This window comes from Arachis hypogaea, chromosome 14 (genome assembly GCF_003086295.3).
Source record: "Arachis hypogaea cultivar Tifrunner chromosome 14, arahy.Tifrunner.gnm2.J5K5, whole genome shotgun sequence".
Taxonomy (NCBI): domain Eukaryota; kingdom Viridiplantae; phylum Streptophyta; class Magnoliopsida; order Fabales; family Fabaceae; genus Arachis; species Arachis hypogaea.
Window position 1 is genome coordinate 44,764,310 of NC_092049.1, and position 8,838 is coordinate 44,773,147.

General features: G+C 39.7%; 1 non-coding gene across 1 annotated transcript; it reads right to left on the reverse strand.

The window, feature by feature from the left end:
- Nucleotides 1-1,635: 1,635 nt before the first annotated feature.
- On the reverse strand, nucleotides 1,636-1,743 carry LOC112745500 (small nucleolar RNA R71). Its single transcript, XR_003173425.1, has one exon. It is a non-coding gene; the product is annotated as a small nucleolar RNA R71 (small nucleolar RNA).
- Between the last annotated feature and the right edge of the window lie 7,095 nt (nucleotides 1,744-8,838).

Consider the following 8,838-nt stretch of genomic DNA (forward strand, 5'->3'; position numbering starts at 1 on the left):
CATTAGGATAGTTTTAGGTTTTTAGATATGAATTTAGAGAGGATTACTTCCCCTCTAGATTCTCTTTACATGCGTAGTTTGTTGCTTTTGCTTTTGGATATTGAAGAAGTCATTACCTCCGTTCAAGACATTATTCTAGTTTGTTTCCTTACTTACTCTTTTATTTATTTCATATTCTTAATTCTTGTTTAAAGCAGTAATTGGATTATTTTTATGAATTGTTAGTGCAAAGGATTACTTTTATTTTTAATCAATTTAAATCCCTATTTTTATTTAATTCATCATGTCTTCTTATATTTTTATGAGCGTTATATTCATGTCAATGGAGTAGATTCCATACTTGACATGGGGGTTGATTAAAAGGAGACACTTGAGTTGGAAGGCTTAAGTGCTGTTTAAACTGGAAGTTGTTGGCTAGTTCTGTATTTACTAATGCTAGACCTTCCCAAGGGAGAGGACTAGGATTTGCGAATAAGGGTTAGCTCAATCGCTTGACTTTCCTTTATTTAGTAAGGGTTAACTAAGTGAAAACAACAACCTTTTTAATACTACACTTAAGAGATCCCAACAAGGATAGAACTTCCAATTAATCATTCCCCCAGTCAAGGCCTTTTTATTCAGAATATCAATAATTATTCTTAGTTTATTTTTATTGCTTAAATTTACAATTATTTAATTTCCCATTATTCAACTCTCAAAACTCTCGAAAAATTCCTAATTAATAAAATAGCATACTTTCTCGTAACTCGTTGGGAGACGACTTGGGTTTCATACTCCTAGTATTTTTTCTATTCTAAAATTTTTGTGACACTCTTTTTAAATTGGTGAGGCGGATTTTAGCTGGTTAAGAGCTATACTTGCAACGCTGTTCTATGATATTATAATCTCTTAACTGGCCTAACTTCTGCCACGCACCAGTTTTTGGCGCCGTTGCTCGGGATTTGCAACTGTGTGCTAAATTATTAATTAGTGTACATATTTTTATCCTTATTTGCATATTTTATTTTTATTTTATTATCATGAGCTATATGTTTCTTTCATTGAATGATGCGTTCATTGCTTGATCTGAGCTTAGCCGCGTTTGATCCTGAAATTTAAAGAACTATTTCACGTATTAGGCGAGCTCGACGCAGGTTAGCCTCTAAGGGTGGTGAAGTGATTGTTATCGATTCACCAGTCTGATCTGAGGGCAAATCTAAACCGCCATCTGAGAATGAAACAAGCTCCTTTACTACTGATTCAGTTGATTCACGTGTAGATAACATGGCAGAACCTAGGAGGATTACTCTCCAGGAAGCTAGAGCCCCAGATTTTACACTGCAGTCGTATCAAGTGCATCATCCAACTCTGGCTGCAGATTTTAAGCTGAAAACTGCATTAATCAACTTGATGCCCAAGTTTCATGGCTTACCTGCTCAAGAGCCTATTAAGCACCTAAGGGATTTCCAAACAGCCTGTTCTACTGTTAGGCGTCATGGTGCGAATGAAACTTCTATTCTATTAACTGCCTTCCCATTTTCTCTTGAGAGAAAGGCAAGGTAGTGGTACTACTCCCAACCTGAAGCAACTGTTACCAACTGGGATACACTCAAGAGAAAATTTCTGGAAAAATACTTTCCAGCTGAAGTTACTGACAGACTAAGGAAAGAGATCTCATGCATTGTTCAAGGAGAATCAGAAACTCTCTATGAGTACTGGGAGCGTTTTAAGAACCTTCTGGACGCATGCCCCCATCATATGATTGACAGGCTAGTGTTAATAAGTTATTTCACTCAAGGCATGAAGCCTCGGGATAGAACCACACTAGATGGTGCTAGTAATGGTTTTCTGAAAAAGTACAAGACCGCAGATGAAGCATGGCAACTGATCAACGACTTTGTAAAATCCACCAGAAATTACAGGCATAGGAATAGCCATTCGAAAGATGTTGCAGAGGTCTCCTCCAGCACTGAAACTTCTTCTCTTACATAGAGTATATGTGAAATTACTAACCTACTGAAGCAAATGCAGTTGAACCAACAACAACAAGCTCAGCCTGCCACACCACAACAAAGCCAATAGCTAGTTCCACAAAAAAGTATGCAGAATCTGTGCTGACTATAGTAATTATATTGATGAATGCCCGTAGCTCCAACAAGAAGATAACACTCTGGCAACTACTCATAACTTTTATGACCGTCCGAATCAAGGATACAATCAACAAGGCGGTAACTACAACCAAGGAGGAAACTATAACCAAGGATAGCAGGACAACTCCAACCAAGGTTGGAGAGATAATTCCAACCATTGCTGGAGAGACAACTATAACAGAGGAGGCAGAGACAACAATGGAAACCAGAGGTGGAATAATAACAATAGACAGCAGAATCAGAACCAACCTTACAGAGCTCCTCACCTAAGATAGTCACAAGGACCCCAGCATAACCAACAATAAGTCCCACAGATCACTTATCCCACTTCCTCATCAAATGATGAGATGCTTCGTTCTCTTGCACAAGGATAACAAGACATGCAGACTACACTGAACTCTACTTTAAATGGTCTGAATGCCACTTTACAAGCTCTCACCGTCCAGATAGAATCACTACCTGCTTCCACCAACCAACCTTCAAGCTTCAATGGAATTCCTTCTCAACCCTTACCTAATCCCAAGGGTGGCATCAATGCCATCACTTTGAGGTCCAGAACCACACTGCTAGAGAGGAATCAGGAGGAGCCAAGCCCAGTAGAACACGCCCCAATTGAAGACTCAGTGGAAGTAGAAGATGCTGATATGGAAGATGCTGAAGAGGAAGATGAAGTACAAGACAAGGTTGAAGAAGAATTAGATCAGCCAAGGAATGGAGCACCAAAGGATACAGAAGCCGCAAGTAGTACCATCCCTATCTCATTCCCACACCTTGCAAGAAAGCCCAGAAAGCAAACGGAACTTGATCCCAAAATGGTAGAAATTTTCAAAAAGGTTGAGGTAACTGTTTCCCTTTTTGATGTTATTCAGCAAGTGCCTAAATATGCAAAGTTTTTAAAGAATTTATGCATTCATAAAGATAAAATTAATGAATTAGAAACTATTCCTTTAGGTAGTTCTATATCTGCTTTAATAGGAAGTATACCTGAAAAATGTAGTGATCCAGGTCCATGTATGGTAAACTGTACCATTGGAGGTGTAATATTTTCTGATTGCATGTATGACTTAGGAGCATGTGTTAGTATAATGCCATTGTCTATATATGATACTTTAAGGCTCCCTCCCTTAAAAAGGTCGGCAGCTCGTTTTGTGTTAGCAGATAAAAGCATTATTACAGTAGTTGGAATTGCTGAAGATGTATTAGTGAGCATTAAGGGGCTCACCTTTCCCATTGACTTCTATATCCTGGAAATGCCCCTTAATGACTCAGGAAGACCATCATCAATCCTGCTTGGAAGACCATTCCTGAAAACCTCAAAGTTCAAGCTGGATGCATTCTCAGGAACTTACTCCTTTGAGATAGATGGTAGAATAGTGAGTTTCAGTTTAAATGAAGCTATGAAGCACCCTCCGGAAGATCATTCTATCTTTCAGTGCGATATTATTGATGAAACTATAGCTGAAGTTCACCAAGAAGAATTAGAAGAGAAGCACATGGAGCAAGGTCCAAGTGTGGGGACACCCTCTGAACATAATGAAGACACTTTACCATTACCACCAGCCCCGGATGATCCAGAACCTAGCCAAGAGCAGAAACTAGAATTGAAGCCCCTTCCTCCACACCTCAAGTATGTTTACCTTGAGGATAATCAGAAGTTTCCATTCATTATTGCAAGGGAACTCACTTCTCAACAGGAAGAACAACTACTTAGTATGCTGAAAAAGCATAAGAGAGCAATTGGATGGAGCTTGGCGGATATAGTAGGCATCAGTCCTCAAGTTTGTGAGCATAGAATATATTTAGAAGAGGAATCAAAACTCGTCCGTCAACCCCAAAGAAGATTGAATCCAACCATCTTAGAAGTTGTCAAGAAAGAAGTAACCAGACTACTTGAAGCAGATATCATTTACCCCATCTCAGACAGTGAATAGGTCAGTCCAGTACAAGTGGTGCCCAAGAAGTCTGGAGTCACAACAATAAAGAATGAACATGGAGAACTCCTGACAAATAGAGTGCAGAATTCATGGAGGGTTTGCATTGACTATAGGTGTCTCAACCAAGCTACTCGCAAGGATCATTATCCCTTGCCATTTATTGATCAAATGCTCGATCGCCTGTCAGGTAAATCCCATTATTGCTTTCTAGATGGTTATACAGGCTACTTTCAAATCCATATAGCTCCTGAGGATCAGGAGAAGACCACTTTTACATGTCGCTTTGGAATGTATGCTTATAAAAGAATGCCTTTTGGCTTATGTAATGCACCGGCTACTTTCCAAAGATGCATGATGAGTATCTTTTTATATCTTATTAAGAACTGTATGGAAGTATTTATGGATGATTTTAGCATATATGGTGATTCATTTGACCTTTGCTTGGATAGTTTAGCTAAAGTATTGGACAGATGTGTTAGTTCAAACCTTGTATTGAATTTTGAAAAATGTCACTTTGTGGTAATACAAGGGATTGTTCTAGGACATCTTGTCTCTAAAATTGGTATTTCAGTAGATCCAGCAAAGGTAGATGTCATTTCTAGTTTACCTTACCCCTCCTCTGTGAGGGAAATCCGTTCGTTCCTTGGCCTTGCTGGTTTTTACAGGAGATTCATTAAGGACCAGACTGGAGCCAGCAATTTGAAATTATGTGTGATGCCTCCAACCATGCAGTAGGAGCCGCACTGGCTCAGCACGAAGGTATGGATCCTTTTGTCATTGCTTATGCATCTAAAACCTTAGATGCTGCTCAATCCAATTACACTACTACTGAAAAAGAGCTTCTTGCTATTGTTTTCGCTCTGGATAAATTCTGAGCCTATTTACTTGGTACTAAAGTAGTAGTGTACTCAGACCATGCAGCTCTAAAATATTTATTAGCTAAAAAAGAGTCCAAACCAAGGCTAATACAATGGATACTGTTGCTACAAGAATTTGATTTAGAAATTAAGGATAGGAGTGGTAACCAGAATTTAGTGGCAGACCACTTGAGTCGCCTTGAGCACATTAAGGATGACTCGACTCCTATCAATGATACTTTTCCATTTGATAGTTTGCAAGCAGTAACCGAAGTAGTTTCTTGGTATGCACCAGTAGCTAATTATCTAGTTAGCCATACCTTCCCTCCAAGTTTTAATAAACATAAAAGGGAGAAGCTGAAAAGCGAGTCTAAATATTATATATGGGATGACCCATAGTTGTGGAGGTGTGGTGCTGACCAGGTAATTAGAAGGTGTGTACCTCAAACAGAATTCAGTCCATTTTAGAGGCATGCCACTCTTCTGAGAGTGGAGGACATTTTGGCCCTCAAAGAACAGCTAGAAAAGTCTTAGACTATGGATTCTGGTGGCCTACTCTTTTTAAAGATGCTGCTGAATTTTGTAAATCTTGTTCCCTATGCCAAAGATTTGGTAATATATCCAAGAGGGATGAGATGCCTCAACAAATTATGCTTTTCTGTGAAATTTTTGATGTTTGGGGCATTGACTTCATGGGTCCATTTCCAAACTCTAATGGTCACCTTTATATACTGTTAGCTGTAGATTACGTTTCTGAATGGGTGGAAGCAATTCCTACCCATACTGATGATGCTAACACTGTTGTTTCCTTTGTTAGAAATCATATTATATGTCGCTTTAGATCACCACGAGCAATCGTGAGCAATCAAGGCACTCACTTTTGTAACAGGAGACTAACAGGATTACTGAAGAAGCACGAGATTGTTCATAAAATAGCAACAACTTATCATCCTCAAACCAATGGACAAGCAGAAGTGTTTAACAGGGAGATTAAATGCATTCTGGAGAAAATAGTAAAGCCCCATAGGAAAGACTGGAGTGCAAGGCTACAAGATGCACTCTGGGCATATAGAACAGCATACAAAACACCTATCGGAATGAGCCCCTTTCGCTTAGTATATGGAAAGGCTTGCCGCTTTCCAGTAGAGGAGGAACACAAGGCCTTCTGGGCTGTAAGGGAATGCAATATGAATTTTGAAGAATGTGGTGCTGAAAGAAAGCTGCAACTAGCAGAGTTAGAGAATCTTCGCCTAGAAGCATATGACAACTCCAGGCGATACAAAGAGAAGATGAAGGCTGTCCATGAGAAACACATAAAAAGGAGAGAATTCAGACCAGGGGAGTTAGTTCTTCTTTATAACTCCAGACTGAGGCTTATGCCAGACAAACTAAGATCACAATAGAAAAGTCCCTATAGAGTAGAAAAGGCAGAGCCATACGGAGTTTTTCACCTGCGTCATCCTTTTAGCTCAAAATTCCTAAAGGTCAATGGACATCGCCTGAAGATTTATCATGGAGAAAAGATAAAGGATCACAAAGAACTAGAGGTTTTCCTCTTGGAAGACCCACCAACAGTAGCAGAATAAGCTTGAAGAACGTCCAACTTAAGGACGTAAAAACAAAGTGCTAGGTGGGAGACAACCTACCATGGTATGATTGTTCAGTTTCAGTCTTAGTTTTATTTTACTTTATTCTATTTTTATTTTTGTTAATGACTCTTCTCATAATCTCTGCATATAGCCTGCATTTGCATTTACATACTGCATATAAAAAAAATGCACGCGACGCGTCAGCGTCGCTGACACGTCCGCGTCAATAGTGCTTTCAAAACAAGGAGAAAAGAAGTAGAGAGTCACGTGAAAGCGTGGCTGGAGGCATGCCTTAGGCACAAATATGCCTACGCGACTGCGTCGCTGATGCGCTCGCGTCATTTGAGAAAATATCCACCCACGCGTCCGCGTCACCCACGCGAACGCGTGGCCCTGCAAAATCGACGTAAAAGGGTGTATGGTAGAGACTTATGGTGGAGTAGGGATGGAATGATGCTAGAAGCACAATCCCTACCACGCGAACGCGTGCCCTACCCGTCCGCGTCGTTTTTCAAATATGGCCATTCACGCGATCGCGTCACCCACGCGATCGCGTCACCCAAAAATTTTGCAATGAGAGTATGAAAAAGAGAGTTGCGCAAATGCACGGCTGCACTCGCGCCAAAAGCAAAAATTAGGTCACGCGATCGCGTGACCTACGCGTCCGCGTTACCTGAACTTATCACACACCACGCGATCGCGTGACCCACGCGTCCGCGTCACAAGCGACGCACAGCTTATCCATATCAGCCAAATATCTTATCCTTTCTTTCCCAAATCTAAATCTTTTCTTTCCTTTCTTATTTCTTTCTTCTCTCTTCTTCCTTCTTTATTCTTTCTCATTCTTTACTTTCTCCCTCCCTTATTTTTCACACCCATTATCGAGGTTCTTTTCTTTTTTTATTTACTTTTTACTTTTCCTTTATTATTTTTATTTATATTTTCTTTTTCTTTTTACTTCCATTATCTATATTTTCTTTTTTTCTTTCTCTTTCTTTTCATTCCTTTAATTGGTGTTAGAAATTTAATTAGGTGATTATTTACTTCTATATTTTGCTTGTGAGTTATTGTGGAATTGTTTGACAATTAAAATTACTTCTTAAAGGGTTGCTTGCATGTTCAAATTAATACTTTCAATAACATATTCACCATGCATGCTATGTGTTTGTGAAAAAGGCCGTATGGCACTGCACACTATTTTAAATTATTCTATTCTACTACTCTAACGCCTGTTTTTCACAAAACCCATTTTTATATTTTATTAATTAAATATAATTATCAATACAAACAGATTGTTAGTTTGAAAGGGTTGATAATCTAACTTGGACATTTAATGCTTGATCTATGCTACTCATGCCTTTGCCGGCATGCCAATAAACATCTTGCATTAAATTGCCATCAAATGTGCTTGCTATATTTCTATTGATGAACTTTTCACATGGATTCGCGACCATGTGTTAACGACATCCTTCTTTACCGTGCATTGATTATCACCTGTACCCTTTTCTTCCTTGCTCTAACTCTTAAGTTTTAAAATTACTTACCTTTTCCCTTTTCAGGATGGCCACCAGGAAAGGTAAAGAAAAAGCTAATCCCAAACCACCAGCAAGGAAAGGAACTAAAAGAACATTAGTGGCAGAGCCCTCTTCAACAGTAGTAAAGCCCTCAACAAAACGAATCAAAAGGATAATCAAGGTCGATGAAAAAGAAAAAGTTTTTCCAGCAAAGGACACTGCGTGGTTCCCTAACTGCTAATGTGAGCAGATGTTCCCTATCCTGGCTGAGAGGAACTATAATAACGAATACCTTCTCATCCTCCCGACCAACATTGTTGAATTTGTTGAGCTGTGAATTGAACGAAGACAATGGGGATTCCTACGGAGACAGCCACGGTAGGTTAACCTTTCATGGGTAGTTGAATTCTACTCCAATTTTCACATGCCAATCATGCAGTCTGTCTATGTCCGTCAGAAGCAAGTCCCCATAACAGAAGAGGCCATTCAGCGAGCTTTAGATCCTCCCCCTGCTCCAGAAGGATTGGACATATTCCAAGAAGCCTCATTCAAACGCCAGACATACCAATTTGACTGGGATGCCGTTCTCAGAGTTATAGCACAACCTGGAAGCAGATGGATCTATAGACACCATCAATCTTGACCTAAGAATATATTGGCTTCAGCATTCACCGTAGAGGCTCGAGTATGGGCACAGATCATGTCCCATTATGTCTTTCCAAGCACTCACGAGTCCTCCTTCACTACAGACATGGCTGTTCTACTCTGGTGTATCCTTACAGACCAGCACCTCAATTTACCAAGACACATTTGGC